Source organism: Arvicanthis niloticus, chromosome 14 (assembly GCF_011762505.2).
Source record: "Arvicanthis niloticus isolate mArvNil1 chromosome 14, mArvNil1.pat.X, whole genome shotgun sequence".
NCBI lineage: Eukaryota > Metazoa > Chordata > Mammalia > Rodentia > Muridae > Arvicanthis > Arvicanthis niloticus.
Genome location: NC_047671.1, coordinates 58,430,092 through 58,449,402, shown reverse-complemented (window position 1 = coordinate 58,449,402; position 19,311 = coordinate 58,430,092). Strand labels below are relative to the sequence as shown.

At 36.1% G+C, this 19,311-nt stretch overlaps 1 long non-coding RNA gene across 2 annotated transcripts in view; it reads left to right on the top strand.

Annotated features, from left to right (window-relative positions):
* LOC143434356 (uncharacterized) overlaps positions 1 to 19,311 on the top strand; it is a 67,301-nt gene that overhangs the window by 19,456 nt on the left and 28,534 nt on the right. The window contains exons 2-4 of one of the 2 annotated variants that reach the window (XR_013103805.1): positions 9,142 to 9,221; positions 14,285 to 14,551; positions 16,817 to 16,984. This is a non-coding gene — a long non-coding RNA (uncharacterized LOC143434356). The remainder of the gene's footprint in view (positions 1 to 9,141; positions 9,222 to 14,284; positions 14,552 to 16,816; positions 16,985 to 19,311) is intronic. The other variant, XR_013103806.1, reaches the window with a different exon arrangement.

Genomic DNA, 19,311 nt, shown 5'->3' with positions numbered 1-19,311 from the left:
GATAGAACTAGGAGATGCCCAGAGAGCTGGTGAGACCTTTCTGGATGTGTCCATAAGGGTGTAGGAAAGGTAGGTTTTTTTAATTAATTAGGTTCACTTTGATCCAATTTGGATGAGAGTCACATAGCTGATCAAGTAGGCCAAAGCAGAGATAAAGAAAATGCAGTCTCTCTGAAGTTGCCTTTCTTCTCTCTTTTCCCCTTTTCATCCTTCCTCCATCTTCATCTCTTTTTCCCCTTCTTCCCCTTCCTATCTCCACTGATTTCTCTTTCTATACCTGCTGTACCAGCAATCCTGGCTTCTTTCTATTCTCATCATGGAAAGCAATCTCCTTGTGCTTGGTACATAGGGGGAACCTAATCCTCAGGCCTTTAGACTTGAACAAGCTCTTACACCACCCCTTACTGTTCTATTAACACTCACCACCACCACCACCTCTAATCTCTAGGACAGCAGATTCAGATGGAATCACAGCCCCAAGTTTTGTGTCCTCCAGTTAGAGATGGAAATTCTTTTCAGCCTCTATCATTGTTCAAGAACTTTCCATAGGAAATGTCTTCAACACTCCATTTTACATATTTTTCTGACTTAGATTGTCTGCAAATTCCTGATACCAAATTTTTGGCACACATGTGTAAGACATTCCAAAATTCTGACTTAACTTTCTTTCCCCTCTTAGAATTACATTCCCTTCAAGGAAGGTAAGAACAAACACCACCATGTGTTCAATAGAGCAAAAATCTTATTTATTGTTACAATGGGTGATATCATGTATGTTATTATTGTTGTTATTGTTATTTTAACATCACTACCCACTTATGCTTTCAGAGAGGCTGAATGATTGAAAGAAATTTTCAAAATTCAGCTATTAATCATAATATGAGGTTCATTGTGAGATTCAGGAATAATAAATGGCATTCAGGATGCTGTGAAATTGAAGAAAGAGGTAATCATTGGTGAATTTTTGTTACTAGGTAGCAAGTGTACTTTCTAGACAAAGGTCATAGGAATAGGAAACAACTCATGACAAAAGAATTTGATTCCCCAAATTAAAGTTTGATGTTAGGATATATATTTTTATCTTAGGTGCAGTAGAGAACCTGGTAAGATAACTATCTGGAGTTCAGGGTCACAAAAGTCAACTTCAGAAGAATGAATCTAAACTTAGTCAATGAGAACAGGGGAAATAGGAGGGCATATGGTTAGATTTACTTTTGAAAACACAGAGAGGAAGAAAAACCAGCTTTGGCCGGAGACAACTTTAGCCTAAATTCCATTTGTTTAGAAAGCAAGTTGATGTAAGGCAAGTGGAAACATAGAGCTGACCTTGACTACTGGTCTTTTTAGGATGGGCTCATATCATGGACATCATAGAACTTCCAGGTAGAAGAAATCACTGGGCGTCTCAACTATGAGTTCCTGGCAAAGAACATTCAAGTTCAGATGGTATAGAGTGAATGTTGTCTTCAGTGGATGAATATGCCTCCTGAGATCAGTTTATCTGCCCTTTGGAGGCCTTTTCCTCCTACAAAGGTTATCTCAGATTCAGTTAGCTTCCACATGTACAACACTGTACATGAGCAAGAATAGAGTCATGTTTTAGCATCAAGTTTTAAGAAAACAAACATCTGGGCTGAATACCAGCCATTCTCTGGTTGCTAATAATGTGGACAGATCCATAGCTGTTACTTACCTGATTTGTACCAGAGACATCTCATTGATAAACCAGAGAAGAGTTGCTGGTTTGATTGACAACATTCAAACACAATCATTTTAATTCTTCGTCAAAACAATCAGGTTTATGATTTTTAGTTTCTATAGTTTTCTGGTGTTTTTCAATCACAGAATGTTTGGAGTCTTTCTGCTGTCTTCTGTCTTTTTCTGCTCTTTTCCCCTAGGCACAAAGTAGTTTTGTAAGGAAGGTGCTCCACATTCTTATTAAATCCTATTTCCAAGCACTACAATTTGCTGGACCATCAATTTGTTCTTCTCAAGGTGTAAGTGTCATTCCAGGTCATTGTAAATTACTATCATAAACACACACACGCACAAACACACACACACACACACACACACACACACACACACACACACACACACACAGGTTCCTTTTCCTTAGACAAAAATTTGATCATCTTTGCTGATACCTTCCCATCTTTGTATTTTAAAGAACATTTTGTAGGTTTTAAGGCAGCTAATGTCACGTTCTAGAGTTTAACATTCCTGTGACAAAAACTTAGTCTACTGTGTAGTATACTGTTAAAATCCATTGTGAGCAAACTATTAAAATACATACATATATGTCTACAATAACAATTAGTGAAAAAAGAGGCCATAAATTTGAAGGAGTATAGAGAGGTAAGTATGTTGTTAAGGTGGCAGGAAAAAATGTAATTGTATTATAATCTCAAAAATTATAGGAATCTGATTCTTTAATTTATAAAGAAAAAAAGAATTAATTAATTCAGCATGAAGCTTAACTCCCTTGGGTAGTCAACAACTGCCCAGCTAATGCCTCTGTATCATGAGTATTAAAACTACCACATATCTTCCATTGCAGAGGACACATAGGACTCTGTTTAAACTTTGCGTAGGTAGTAACTTTTTAAAAATATCTTAATGTCTGTAATGTGAAACTCCATCCTATGAGACTACCTTTTTTTCTATATGAAAAGCTTGTCATTACTGTCCATGATGAACAACTTTGCTATATTTAAAGTGTTATATGTGATCTTCCTCATATATGTTCACTAGGTCATCACTGTGAGCAAGTGTAATTTCATTAAAATAATCCTTGACATATAGAGTATATAGTAATTTAATAATCTATTTCATAAGATTCTCTCCTTAGGTTGAGCCACCCTTGTGGGTCACACTTATAATTTTAGTATTAACACACTAGAAAATAGTTGCATTATGACCTGTGTTTGGCAAAAACCAACCAACCAAACAAACAAACAATCGGCAAATAGTTACTAGGAGGACAATGGCTCTTGACTGAATCTGTTATTGCTGGTCCTTAATTATATAATCATGCTATTGTTCTCAATATTGAGTCTGTTGCCTAGGGGAAAGGTAGAAAAATCATATTCTCAATAGGATATAAGAAACCAAAGATGCTTCTTGAGTAGTATAACAGTAGTCAGCTAAAAAGAAAAGAAAAAAAAAACCATGCCATCTGAGTGATAGGGCACGGAGACCTCTGCATCCTCTCACCAATTACTTCATCCCATGAATTCAAACCCCAATGCTGAGCACCACAACTGCACATGTTCTCAGCTGCACCCCTCCACCCATTTCTGACCCCAGTGGAAACACTCAGCTAACCTAATTTCTACAAGTGCATCCTGGAAGCTCATCGTGGCTGTCCTTATTTTTATTATACTTTTGTAGTAATACCCAAATGTCTGGAAAAGAATCTGACCATGCTTGCTTCATACTCCTTTCTCTGTCAGCTCAGTCCACGCTGCGTTCATTCCTCTATTTCACTAGGTGTCCTTTCCTGTTTAATATTGTAATTTAACATGCAAGCATCTCATCCCCCCCAGTCCTTCTGTTCTTGCTGAATTCTTATAATTCCCTTATTGATCAATAAAACTTGCATCAAATGCTTCAAGGGATGGACTATTTTCTTTATTTTTTCCTACTTTTCTTCCTTTCTACTCCCCCTGTCTTCTTTGTTAAGTAATGGTAACATATTTATTTATTCTCTATTGATTTTTTAATAGAAATATTCTTATTGTAATCCCCTACCCCAACTTTTTCTAGATTTTCTCCCTCTTCACCCACTGAACTCTATGCCCCTTCTTTCTATCTTTAGAAACAAACTAGGATTTTAAAAGCAATGAGTAAAAAGATACAAGGAAAATACACAAACTGGATTGTTGTGCTTATCTAACATTTTTACTGTTTACTGTGTTTTAAATCCTCTGTATTATAATTCACTTTGTAAAAAATCTCTCATTGATTGTGAGAGTTGCCTTCTGGTTGCAGCACAAAGACCTCAGCTAGCAAGAAGTTTAAACATCAAGTGAGTGATTCCCCAGTGCTTTAAAATGTCAATCCTTTGGTTCAAATGTGGAATCTTATGGTGAGAATAGAGCAGAGCTCAGTAAAATGCCTTTGCCAGCCTGAGACTTTCTGACCTGCTCTGTGGTATGTTCATCTGGTCCCTGGAGAACTCACAGAGCTGTAAGGGGTTGAGTTTGAAAGTCACCAAAGAGAATCGACACTCTATTTATGAGAATATACAGTAGTGAAGGGAGTTGGGATCACTAGCACATAGTCACAAGGCTGACATTTTTCCAGGCAAGTCCAGCAGGCAAGCTAGGATGTGGCTCAGTTAAGTGTGTTTAATGATAGACATATTTTAGAAGTTAATCACTTGGAATTTTTGTAAACACTAAAGAGAAAATCAAAGCATGTGTACTATTAGAATACCAGCAATAGTTATGAAGTCTTTGAATATTAAAATTTTAGGATGGTCAGGACATTAGACAATTTCTTAGTAGTCCTACAACCAAAGGCATCAGGAGAAAACTAGGATCATGGGAAATGGAGGTCATGTTTGATTCATCCAAATCACCACTGCTCAGCATCAATGCTATTTGGTATTAGTTTTACAAAAAGTCAATTACAAACATATGGTTGATATCTTTCAAAAAAATCAAATGGTTTCTGTGAGAACAAGTTTTATGGAATTCTGTTTTAGTCTATCAAGCTGAAGACTTGGAAGATTCCTTGTATGATGTATTTAAAGGTATTAAATGAATCTACTCTGTTCATTATTACTAAATATATCATCATTCAAATGATAGTGTTCAAAATAGTATTCTCAAAATTCCAAAGAATGAGGCTGCCATTTGTCCCTTGCTTGTGCATATTGGCTTGAAACATTTTTTTTGTATGCATAAGGTGTTTGCCTTACTTAGGTATTATCTCTGAGAAAAATATACCTGATAGATTTTTAAGCATTAAATGAAGATCTTAGTCTGCTGTCGAGGTTCATCCTGTGAGAACTAGTAATTGATAGCTGATATTTAGCAAGGTTTTAATTAATACCATGAATCCATTTTCTCAAGTGGCATGGAACTGAGAAAATTTAATTTTTGAAGGGCAGTTGCCCTTCTCAGAGAAGGGGCTTCCCCTTCTCAGAGAAGAAGGGAAAGAGGGGAATGGCAGAACAGATATTTGAGGGAGGACTGTGATTAAGATGTGAGTAAATGAATAAATTAATGGAAAAATTGAAAAGAAAAAAGAAAAGCTTTATTACTCAATGGACTTGAACAAACACCACAATAAACATCAAATTTTCTTGGTTAGAAACAAACAAACAAAAAAAAATAGGAGTGCTCTTTAAAGTATGTCTCTTAAGTGAAAAGAGACAAACACACACACAATTACATACATATGCACACACAGTCTCTCTCTGTATATATATGTATATGTATATGTATATGTATATGTATATGTATATGTATATATATATATATATATTAAAATCAAAGGGCTATTACAAAGGAGAGAATGTTTACAAAAGGATGGCAGATGGCAGATGAGAGGGTAATGAGTAGAAAGAAGACAAATTATTTTGTCTTATGAGAAATCAGGACTTAGCGACTTTTGCAGTATCCCATTTCAATTTACATACATTCTTTTGGATCTCACATTCTTCATTTTGTTTTGGTATATTCTTGATCTGATCATGTTTGAGTTTCTATACAATATGAGTGAGGCCCTTCCAAATGGCCCCTTAAAATAATCTTCCTTTGGACACCTATATAGATGCCTGTATCTCTGATGACTCTATAGAAGTTCATAAAACTTTAAACCAAACTGAGAATTACCTGTATGTGTTTGAAGAAAGCCTCCCAACAGACTACCACCTGCTTAGTCAGCTGCTCAGCTAGGTGACCTAATATGAGACTCTTAATTTGAATTTGATAGTCCTAGTCTTATTTGTATTATTGTGGACTTTTCCCATTCTCTACTGTAGCAGCCCAATGCCTTTGTGAGGTTTGATTTAAACATTTCTATGAATTAAAATTCCATTTTACTTATTCAGACCAAAGTTAAAGTAGGGAAACATGAAGCACACTTCAAAACTGTGGTAAAATTATAACAGCAGAATATCAAATGCTCTGACCACTTACATAATGAGACTCTAGTTCTCAGAAACCATAGCACAGTACAAGTGTCACTGTCAACCCATTCTGAGATCTAATTAGTGTGCATTCACCCACTCTGATTATGTATTTCTTGTTTGGTGACGAATCTGTTCATTTCCCAACCTTTCTCTGAAAGTATAAAAGTTTGTTTTTGAGCCTGGGGCATATTTAAATACATATAATTTTTGTGAAGAGTTGTTAGGTAAATATCCACTGACATGCACTTGTCTTCTGACACCAAATGACACTGTGAAGCCCGTTTAATGAATCTGAACTCACTCAATTAATATTTTTGGATGATGAAGAGGCTTGTTTATTTACTCTTTTTGAAGACAACTGATTCTGAGAATGTCTAGCTGATTTGATTTTACTGATATCTGTACCATGTGCACAATGTATCTCACTAAATGCATCATGGCATCAATTGTATAGGAGGAATTGAGGGTAGATATAAATGTTATCCCCTTCCCCTAAATTGTTACATCATCTGGGTAAAGTCACCTAGTCCATCAAGCTCCTGTGTCCTCAGCACCGTAGTGTCCTACACAACTTCGCCATTGGAAGTATAGAATGAAGTTGTAGGTTTTGAGTTTGTTGTTAGAGGAAGAAGTACAAAACTTGGAGAAAATATTAGTTTATGGAATATTATAAGGACATTTATTAGGAAAATGATGGACTTTTTGAAAGATAATATTTTATGTGATTTGATCAGGATAGTGACACAATTCCATATAGCTCCTTAAAATGTTCGGTATTCAAGATCATCTAATACTCTTCCTTTATTAGTTAAAAAAAATGAAGCAAGAAACAAATATGCCATTTTTCCTCCTCAGATAGTGAAAAATAAACCCAAAACAAATTTCCTTGCACCTGAAATTACAAGGCAGGGCCGAGACTCAAACACTAAACCTGGCTGTGTTTATATTCCATGAATCAGGACATGCTTAAACAAAGGGTAAGAGAAGTTAACAAAATATTACAATGAAAGATGTGTGCCTGAGTTTGAAGTTTTTTGCACTGCTTTTACTTGAATTTTTTATCTCTTCTTCCTTGCACCTGAAATTTCACCTGGGGAAAAGGAAATAACAGGGATGTTGTAGCACCCTAGTTGTCAACAGGGTAAATGGTGCTATGAGAATAGTTAACACAGAGTTTCACCTGGATAACTTATCGTGATCCTTAAAACAGAGAAGCACAGCCCACCTTCTAGGTGTACAGTACAAATCCTTCAGTGAGCTATGGGTGGGTATCTCGGGAATCTGTAACCAGTTGTGTGGCAGCTACTATTCTAAGGCTCTTATTCCACTTTGAGAATTCCCAGCAAATGGAGAGAAATTACAAACCACCACCACTTCTCAGAGAAGACCAATGAGGCTTGTCCATTTACTTGCTTCCCCAAATTACAAGGCAGGGCCGAGACTCAAACACTAAACCTGGCTGTGTTTATATTCCATGAATCAGGACATGCTTAAAGATTTCAAGGAGACTATGTGAAAACAATTTGAAGATACTGAGAACCTAATGTCTACATCTGAATGCATATAATAAAAAATATCATAGTATGCTTTGTCTAACTGATGGCCAACTCATAGGTCATTGGCTATGAGGCCTCTCAGTCTTGCCATGCTTTCTGCTCTATGTCTATCCATTTGCCTTGAATAGTCAAAGAAAGGATTTAACAATTTTATAGATAGATAGATAGATAGATAGATAGATAGATAGATAATATACATATATACATATACACATACATATCTCATATATATATATATATATATATATGAAAAAGATAAGGATCTATGTGAAGAGATTGGTTACAGAGTTAACAAACTCCAATTTATTATTTCAGGGCAGGCATTTTAGGTCAGTCAGATGTTAAGCTCTCTTTATCTTCAGAAGATAGAGACCAATAAAATTTGATGACCGTAATATATGAATCATGTTCATGGTTTTTCCTATCTCAACCCAGTGGAGTAAGCATGGCTCTTCCATAGTAGAAACAGACGGCACCAAGTTTCCATTTTGTTGGTTGTTCTACATTAGATGAGCTGGCTGATCTGTGTTATGCCCCCACACAGAAGATGGGGGAGGAAGAGGAGAAGGGAAAGAGAGAGAGAAAGAGAGGGAAAAAACACTATGTGAAAACGTTAGGGTCATATTTTAGAAATATGCATCAATCATACAATAAAAGCATACCTTCATGATCTTCCTTTTAACTTATATCTGAAATGAGTTTCTCTATATCCATACTAAGAATATCCACCAAGCACCCATACATGACCATGAATGTATAAAGAAAAGAATTTATTTTTCTTACATCACAAGTTTGTGTGAGTGCACAAATTCATTTTACACATACACATTTGTGGAGACTGTCTGAAGTTGTGTGTATATTCTGATTTCCCTGTCTCTCTTTGAAAACAGATAACTATTGTCAAGGAATGAATGAACATTTTTTAGCCTTTTCTACATGTATAAAGTTTTAACATTGAGACTTATTCTATCAAAATTATCTTTGTGACTATTGCCTAGAAAAAGGGAATACTGTGCCACTTTTAAAATCCACTGTGAAGGATAGAAGTACAAATTATTTTCATATTTCTCTCATTAACTTTATGTGTCCTGTATGCTATTTTACTTTGATTCTTCTATCTGTAGTTTAACTGCTGAATTTACATTGTTTTCTGCCCTTCCTAATCTCATGAATTGGGTTTATGCTAGACTTGCAGTCCTATAAATCTTTGTAATACTTTCCAGTTTAGTGCTGCTTAATATTTTCATGACTGTGCCTTATTTTCCTTCTTCCATGCCTAAGAAGAACCTTGCTCTTCTAAATATGGATGGTATCCCCTTAATGTCTGTGCCCATTTGATCATCTCTTTATTCTCAGGGCTGCATCCTTTCCTAAGTCTACTTGGACTATATGCTACAGGTACATTTTTTTTTCACATGAAGACATGATGCTTTTTTCCAGCTCCAATGGGTCTTCTTCCTAAATCAAACCTAGCAGGCAGAAGAAACAAGATATGAAAGGAAGCCCACTATTCTAAATGGGTGAGTACAATGCTCATTTTATTGCCATATTCAGAGATGTCTGAAACCAGCAAGATTGATGCAGTTTGTGTCTCAGTCATAGTAGATAATCTTCAGTACTGGCGCAGACATTTGAAATCCTATAGGCTGGGAAAATGCATCTATGGATAGACAGACATGTTTATTATTTTCAATAAGTGCTCTGGGTCTGACAATTCTTCTTAGTTTAATGTATGAATTTTATTTCATAACAGCAATGAGATTCTCCAGGCTGTGCATTTGTTAGGCATTATTGCACTTATTCTGTGGTTTAAGTCATTCTGCCTTTAGTCTTATGCTATGTAACATGACCCAAGGCACCTTATAAATAGTGGAACAATGCACAGTCTGTCGTGTGTTATGGCTTCAATAGCCTAGTAAAGGGACATGGATTACAGAGGTATGATAGTAACTATCCAGCAGGAGTGGTAATTTAAGTGCCTGAGTTGGATAATCTGTATGATTAGTATCTTTTATTTTGGCTTTTTTATGTTTTGTTCTTCTTAGAATTCTCATTTACTGGAAGTACTGTTCAACAATACAATGTGCTAATGGGGTTGAAGATAATTCAAATTCTCCTTTATTATTTCAAACTTCTTATTGTTTTGTTTACCAATTAGCTGTCAAAGGTTAGGGTGGAATTAGCTGCTTTAAGCAGCAGGTTTACTGATTCAAGAATCCTAATATCTATTCTAAGGTTTAGAAAATCTTCCTACAGTGGAATTCTTAAAGGCCAAGTGAAAATAATGCTGCCTTAGTACCATATGGAAAGAACAAATGAACATGTCTCATGTTTGGTACCTAGACTATAAAGTTACAGTATGCTAGTGGGAATGTGGCATTGTATAAACCAACATCTTACTGTGTCAACATTTCCTTCTATACAGATAATTGATATTACACTTTCAAATGCATATCACCTTGGTTAATTTGTGTTTTAAGACAAATTAATACCTCAAAGTTTAAAAATCAAGAGTGCCTGGGATAAATTAGGGAAATGGATAAAATTTTTGAATCAAGTTTCTAAATTCATAGTCTCCTTATATCACGTAATTTTAACAAGATAAACAAAAAAACCCAGTTCAGTTTGGAGCAATTTTCTGCACCAAGTCAAAGGAAACATTACATCCTGGAGTGCATAGTTTGCACTGGATCATGGCTGTCCATTTACTATGCATGCAATATTCTTGTGTCATAACCATAAATGGTTATAGAAAACAACCTCTCATGTACCTTATACCCAGTGTCTCTATAACATTCCACTGTTACCCCATGTTATTCTGTAAAATTATTTTGCCCAGTTTGAATTCTTACTCCAGCCTTCTGGAGTAAGCTCATGTATCATGGATAGTTTAGAATGGGTCCTATTATGCATGCCCATTGTTGGAGAGCTGTCCATAGAGTTTTCCCAAGTTATACAAAAATGTATCATGTTTTAAACTCGCCTCATCAGTAAAAGTCTGGCCATTATGCCAGTATGAAAAATCAATGTCATTCAACCTCTGATTTCGAATTTTAATTAAGATTACCACTCAATGTGTTACTTTCTTTCATTCACTTTTAATTCTGGACAGGAATTTCTACAAAGCACATGTCTAATTGTAGCCTGTATGCTTAATGATGAGATTCTGTGACGACTAAGAGCCATTATGCACGGCAGTTTATAGATTAAGTTCTGTTGTACCTCCCTCAATGAATGGAGAACACCTGATAACGTTGACAATGGTCTTCATTAAAATCCATGTAATAGATCTAATATGGCATTTTTGTAGCATTTTCTAGAGCTGTTCTTTTAATTTTATTCAGATAAGAGCAGTTACCTTTTAACAAAAGAATAGGATTGAAGGAATATAATAAAATATACCAAGTACCTCAGTATTAATTTATTTCATCCACTAATGTATAGTTCACCATATATATTACTAGTTCAAAATTTCTATTTTTCTTTTACCATTCTTTATTTTAATTGAAAGTCTGCTGTGGAGGAAAATCACCCCTACATACTTATCTTAGCAACTACATTATGTTTTCAAAAAGAAAAAGGTACTCCAATGATTCTAGGTAAAATTAATGATTGCAATGATTTCAGCCATAGCCTCCTTAACTTCTAACTGACACAAGATTTCTACCTTTTGATCTTTGTTACTCTCCTGACTAAAGCTTCTGGTATTCTAAAGTCATTGTTTCTCTTTATCTTTTATGACTGACAATCAATGGAAACATTTTGACTAGTCCATGTTGCCTTGTACAATTAGATTTATTGGGAGAGTAAACTACTTTTTAAAGCTTTAATATATCTACTTAATATTTTAACGGCTTTTCCTAGTGTACCCATGAGATAAGATGATAAGAATGGTGGCACATTTTTCCCTTCACCATACATTTTGCATTTGCTTGGCATCTTAGCTAAGTTATGCATATGATAAAAAATTCAAGATATATTTGTTAGACTGTACAGCACAATTATGTGCTTCCCTTAATTGTTTCAAGGCACAAGATAACTGATCTTAATGGGAGATTACTAAATGGTAGATGCATTCTGGATCATTCCAGCATCTCCTGTGATTAAAACTAAGTATCAGTGAGGTGAGGCAGCTGTTCATCATTGAAGTCTCCCTTCAGAAAGTGCACAATGACAGCCTAAGTTTCTTTTTCTGCATATATATATTTGAATGTTCAGAAAAGATAAGAAAGCCTGAAGAAGAACAGATGTGTTAGAAGTATGAAATGGATTAACATCAAAGCCCCCTGGGAAAAATCCGAAACATGAAATGCGGGCTCCTGACTGACAGGAGCTATTCAGACAGTGTTCAAAGCCTGGCAGTGCATTGAGGACTGTCTCTTCCTGAGCTGTAAGAGGTCTGTGTGGCAGATAGAGATGCTGGGGAAAAAAAATCCCTCTCTGAACTTCAGGAATGTAGCCTCTGTGTGAACTGATGTGCAGGAGATGCAGAAAGCAAGCCACTTTTTTTTTTTTAATAACATGAAAAGGTTCAATCTATTTCATAGATAGGCAGAGAAACAAACCACAGAAGTTTTTTGATATGAAGGATGGTGGGAAAAACTGTCTGCATAAAACCCTTCTTACCCGCCATAATAACTCAAAACTGCACTATTTATGAATCATTCCTCAGGACTTTGTAAGCCTGAAACAGTGAGAACCCAGCATTTCTCTGCATCCTCCTATGGCCCTGTAAGTTCCAGAGTCATTGAGAGTATGTTATTCATCAGTATTTCACACCACTGGCATCCAGCTGGAAGTCACCTTATGTATCTAAAGAGTTTCCTACAAGTAACTACAGAAGAATATTTTTAGAAATAATCTGTCTTGTTTTCAGAAAATAAATTAGGTTATTTTTCAAAACTGATAAGCTAACTCAATGGCATAGCTCTGTAAAACTTGCATATGATTTGCTAGGAAAAACAGGGAAGAAAATAGGAGACAAAACTAGAAATTCCTCGGAGCTCTAATCCAGCATGTGATCGACACATTGCTGAAGGTCTCAGGTGTACATTGTTATTTCAGTTTATATCCATGCATTGTACAGTAACACCACAGACCTTTTCGTTGTAAGCATAAAGTAATTATTTGATTTCTTTTCCCAAAATCTCACTAAAAGAAAAGAAATATTTAGCTGCTATTAGCTTGTGCATGATGAAACAAGTGCATTCAGAAATATGATCTGAGCACTTTGACAAAGGTGATGATCACCTTGATGAAAAGTCAAAAGGCCTTGAAATCACTGTGGGCAGGCAATGTGATTCTTCTTTCCATAGTTGACTCCCAGAAGCCACTGCTGACTTCTAGGAATGCTGCACAATGATGGAAATGGTATCAGAAATTATGGTCACCACGACTCATTTTCTTACCAAGGAAAGCACCATTCCTATTCCAAATCCTCATACACAATTTAGAATATTAATGTACTCATCGAGTCAACAAACATTTCTTTGAAATCTGATGTTGTAGGCAGTGCTGTGGAACCACAAAGACAAGACAAGAAGCTTTCATTGTGATTGATGAAGTTCAGACTTGTAATTATCTGTCTAAATCAAGCATGTTGCTCTTGTCACATTCGGTTTTTTCATCATAGGGTCATCTTTCCTTTTTATATGACCTCTTACCAAGTTTTAATTACATTGAGGTAAATATTATGTGGCAGAAAATGGCCTAGAGAGTCAGGCGTAAATGTGCTCAAACCTTAAATGCTTTCATTTGTTCCCATTAAAAGTATCAACGTGGTAATATCATTGCTACTGCCTGACTTTTTAATAATGTACATGGTATACATTATAATTAATTATGAATTATGAAAATATATTTCTTCATTAATGTTTCAAATTTTTAAATACGTTAACATATGTGAGGAACTTAACACAGACCTTAGTCACAAATGTTCAAGGAATTTCGCTTGACTGTAGACACTAGAGGTTGTCTCTAGTGGGTTCCTAAGAAGGACACAGCCATTCTCTGCTAAGACTGATGTTTAGTGTTCTCACACTGGTACAATTTGGTGTGCAGACAGTTAAGCAACAAACGTTTCTTAGTCATGAAAAACATCTGTTGAGCTGGTGTTAACACTGTCTGTTGGTGTGGTGAAGCTTAGAGTCACATGAAACCATAGGTCTAACTTTTGCTGTTGGGTATGTTTTCCAGAAACTTCATTATTACATTTATCTTTGAGATAAGCATTTTACTCCACTGAAGTCTACTTTTAAAGTCCAGACGTTCCTGAGATAGACGGAGAAGTAATCTACTAACCTTTTCTTTTAATGTGCTATCCCAAAAATCATCTAAATTTTACCAATCTTTCAATAATTACTAGGCTATGAGGGTTATCTTATTCATTTCTGTGTTTACAGCACACAGAAAAGTGAGCTGAAGGCACTTCATCCATCCTTAAGTAGCTCAATGTGTGTGTGTGTGTGTGTGTGTGTGTGTTACATGAAAAGAGAGATAATAATTGTTCTAGCATGATATTGATGTTGATGTGCCTATAAGTCCAGGTTCATGTTGTGGTAGGTGATTTTGTGGTCTTTCCCAGGTCAGAGTTCAAGTGAATAGCTACATCCTTGATGATCTGACACTCAGAGTCATTTACTCAGCTGTTACTAAACGATATCTCATTCTACGGGGAAAAAACTGAGTTCATTATTGAAAGGCCAAATGGAAGATATTCTTCTCTGAGCCACATAAGTTCTTTTCCACACCGACAACACTGTACCTGAAAAACCTGACAAAAGGATTTCAAATGTTCATTTTCTTCAGGGCAAAGAACCGCATGCCTGATCTTAGTGGGGTAACAGTAGAGGTGAGTTATCTAACTCTAGAGAATTTCTGATGTTAAACATAGAGATGCAAAGAATACTTGATATAATTTTTTTATTGAAAGCTGAATGAAAATTTTCAAAAAATAGAATATTGCAATTATAATTAAATTACTTACCCCTTTACTATTGTTGTGTGTCTCCTTGAGATTTTGGTTTAGTATTTGCCTGGTGTCTTTTAAGTTGTCCCCGAATCTCGTACAATTTTGTCCTTTACCTCAGAGTTTAATTTTCTGAAGAATCAAAAGCTTTATGAATTTTTTCTGTACATGGCCAGAGATGATTGGGAAGTAAGATAAAATGTCTTTGCCATTAATGGAGTAGAAAAGCATGGTTGAAACTAAAAAAAAAAAAAAAAAATAGCAGACAGAACTTACAACTGAAGAGCTTCATCCTTTTCAGTTTCATCAATGATGGTGTTTGCATGGCAGAAATCATCACTGACTTTTGAATACATTGATTCAGGGAAACATTGATCTACTCATAATATTTTCTCCTAAAAGGCATTATTATCAAATTGATTAAAATAAGCACAGAAACAGAAGAAAGTAATACCAGAGTTAGGAAGTGACAGCTAACTAGCTCTACCAGGATAGAAACTCTAGAATGAATGGAGAGAATGAAAGGAATTCAGTTTTAATTCCATAAGTTTCAAAACAGGTAATAGTAAGCTTCCCCATCCCTTACATAGAGAAGATAAGATGAACAAGCAGATATTTAAATAGATGCAGAGTTAACATGCAATTTTCCATGGGTGGGAAGTGGAGATGAAAACCCGGACATGCAACCAGCACAGCAATATCATAGAAAGTATTAATGTACCCTTGGACTTGAAGTTGAAAGTGTGTTCACACCCAGAGTAATATTAAAAGAGAAAGAAATTTAAATTAGCACACAAATTTGTTATGTTGCTATGGAAGTTGTTATGAGACATGACAAAAATGAAGCACAAGACTTAACAATGTACTACTTCCATGAGGTGACTTCAGACAGTGAGCTCACCCTGTGTCATCGGTCACGTGTTGTTAGACTGACCAACTTCACCCTTTGCAATGATTTTAGCCAGTGATTCAAAGTTTAAATCATTCTGTTTATAGTCCAGTCACACAGCATGTTGCAGTAACCTTCTTGGGAACAACTATTGGCAAGTGTTACATCCCACATTTATTTTCATAAAGTAACCCCACCTGTCCCTTTTACTATCAGATAATGAGATTTTAATACACACACACACACACACACACACACACACACACACAAATATGTCTGTTTTGGTATCTTATATATAATATACAATAACCTGCTCGTGCAATATACTAGAAACCAATTTGAACATTCCTGGAGAGAAATCACCAGGAACACTGCAATATTTTCAAGGCACACCGACCTTTGTAAAATGTGTGAAGGAGAAAAGATCCCAGTTTTTAATGCCTGTTTTGTCCTAGCTGTTTCTCAACATATGCATGGACACCAGCTCACAGGGGAAACTTGTGAGATGCACTAGATTTTGATTCTCCAGTCAATGCACAGCTCCTGAATAAGATATTGGTTCTGGATCTGTACAGCCATTTGTTTTATTAATGCTGATGGTACTTCAAAAACATGATGTGCGTTCATCTGTAAATAAGGAACAACACAAAACTAGCCCACTACCTAAAGAATTAATACTTATCAATATTTATTCTGCCTCACATTTTTTGAAATTATATGTTCATCTATTAAAAACAAGTATTTGAAACAAAGTATCATCTCTCTCCAAAGTTGTTAGCAGTAACAGAAACAGGGAAAAGTTATTTTTTCGATGCTTGTACAACTGGTGGTGACACGTAAGTATTTAAGCCATATCTGAATCCAAAGTTCATGGTCCTAATAACTGTGGTAAGTGCTTAACTATGGTAAGTGCTTCCACATTCATTATTTTATTTGAGCCTATAAAACTTTATGAGTGGGGTAGAGCAAGCATCCGCTCACTTTACAGGCAATGAAATGGAGGGTTAGACATGCACAGGCCTAGTAAGCAGCAGGCCAATGTCTTAAGTCTGGACCTTCTGGCTTCAGTGCACAAACCTGCCATTATGAGCTCCAGGAAGTCAGGTGATACAAGGTAGTAGACGCAACCTGTCTGTGACTCTCTATGAAGGACAACATAAAGTCCCATTAATTTTCAAACATAAAGCCTGCAAGGAATCTATTTAAGACTAGAAAGATTGAAAGGATTTTTCTTCATTTCCTGGAATTTGTATCCTCAGCCAAATCGTGTGACATCACCGCCACCTTGCAAATCTACTGTTAATGGCAAACAAAAACAACGAGTCTGAGTCTGAACGCTCGCTTCCTTCTGGCTTGACTTGGAAATGTCTTCAACTCTATTTTAGACTGGATGGAATTCATATTCTGGCATCAGCAAGTAGCAGCAAGTGAGTGAGATATATTAATCCCTCATAAAATAACAACACAAAGCAACTGCATGTATCCAGTGCTTCAGTAGTTAATAAGTATGAATGAGAGATGTTAGTCTCTGACCAGCGTTGAGAAAAAAAAAAAAAAGCTGGGCTACGTATTCAAGCATGAGATCCCCATGACAGGCATAGGCCTGTAGGTGAAGAGACTGTGATTTTAGTAATGTCTGCAGGTTTCATATTTGAATCTCTTAAAATTATTTCCTAGTTGCATTCTTCTATGTTTTCTCAGGTTTTTTATATTATGCACAATTGTTTCCCTCCCCCCTGCCCATTTAGTGCTTATAATCACCATCTGAGATAAAATATGGGTCTGTATGTTGGACCTCTGGAATCTTTTATAAGCATTCACCAACTCCTGGAATGAGCAGTGCTGTATATAACTGGCATAGAATCTTTTTAGTGTCCACGGCACACCTTCTGGGCTCATCTTAGAAGAGCTGTCTCTAGATCAGAAGTACGAGAATTTCTGCAGAAGTAAGTGGAATAGTGAAGGGTGGTCTCACTTCCTGGCTGGAAGTTGTGTTGCTCTCTTTTGCACCCCTTCAATCATCTTTTCTAGTGAGATGAAGCATTCACTGGGGTACCACATAGCACCAAGGAGAGACCAGGCTGCCCGATTTGTGCTTTAGTCCTTATTCAGTGAGCAGGGCATGAGACTGCAGGCCCATGTTCCTACTGAAGTAAGCATGGGAAATTTGTGTGATTCTTTGTCCCAATCAATATCATAAGCATAGTTGTTCTGAAGTACAGAGAAACCTGTGCTTCTTATTAGAAACTCTTATCCAAACACTGGAAAGGACTGGGAGGACACTTTTTAAGTAAGTCCCCTCAGAGTGAACATAAGAAACTGACTTCAGATCCCTAGCACCTGTGTAAAAAATCTGATTGTGACTATGCAGGGAAGGGCATGTATCGGAATCCCTGTGTGAGGTTAAGGATCACAGTTACTTTCTGACCAGCCAGTTGACTTGAATTGGTAAGTTCCAGTTTCTATGAAGGACTGAGTAAAACAGAAGACAGTAGGACACTCATCTCTGGCCTCTTGCATGCACATGAACATATGAATATGTGCATACAGCACATACCATAACACATAACTACACCATACACACAGAATACATGAATACGCTATATACAGCACACACAAGTACACACACACACACACACACACACACACACACACACACTATACAACACACATCCCACATACAATACCTGGATACAACATACAGCATAAATATATATGTGTATATATATATATATATATATATATATATATATATAATACTAAACCTCCAATACATGTATAAAACCTGTGTATACTATATCCCAACACAAAGACATATTCAATATATAAAAAGCACATGCAAGAGCAATTTTGTAGAATAATCCTGGTTAGTATTTAGTTTGAATAAGACCCCTGTTGAGCACCTGCCTATAATGTCTTTGGTTCAAACCCTGTCTGACTCATATAGCATTCCAGAGAGATTAAAGTGCTCTTTTGTCTGTCCAGAGAGTTTGATACCTAGGTCCTGGCTGTTTCCCTTTTCTGTCCTTTTCATTTTCTTCCTTTGGTTCTTGCTTCTAATCATTGAAGCATCAGGTAATCTAAATTAATGGTAGAGCATCATATGATACAAGTAAAAGCACATTGCAAACAGTTTTCCAACACCTGCCATTCTCGCTGTGAACTAGAAAGTACATCATAGCATCTCCATATGTATAAAAAAATTAAAAATTAAAGCTGCTTCAAGTAACATCTCCATTTCTAACCAAAGACGTCATGTAGGAAGCCCATTAATAGTAAGGTTTTGCTCTTGTGCATAATTTTGCACTTCTAAAACACTTCCCCCTATTTAATCGCATTTGATCCTCATGACAACCATGCACAAAATGTAGGGCAAATGTTAGCTTGAGGGACAATGTGGCGGGTGGAGAGTGCTCGGAACCGGAGTCTGGAGACCTGATTATGTCAGTAATTAGCAGAGCTACCACGGGCAAGACCTTAACCCTCTCTGGACTGTTTTTTTTTTTTTTTTTTTTTTTTTTTTTATTATCCTAGCACAAGAATTTGGCCTGTAGAATTTAAAGTTTGTTTCAACTAGTAAAATCCAATCAGACCCAAAATGGAGAGATGTGAGGAAATCAGGTAGGTGATAATGTCAAGAGGTGATAACTTTGTGATTAGAAGCAGAACCTGAGCTGTGACCAACGCGCAGGAAATTAAGAGAAGCAGGTATTGAAATGATGGTAAAGCATTGTTTTTGTGGCTTGTATATTAG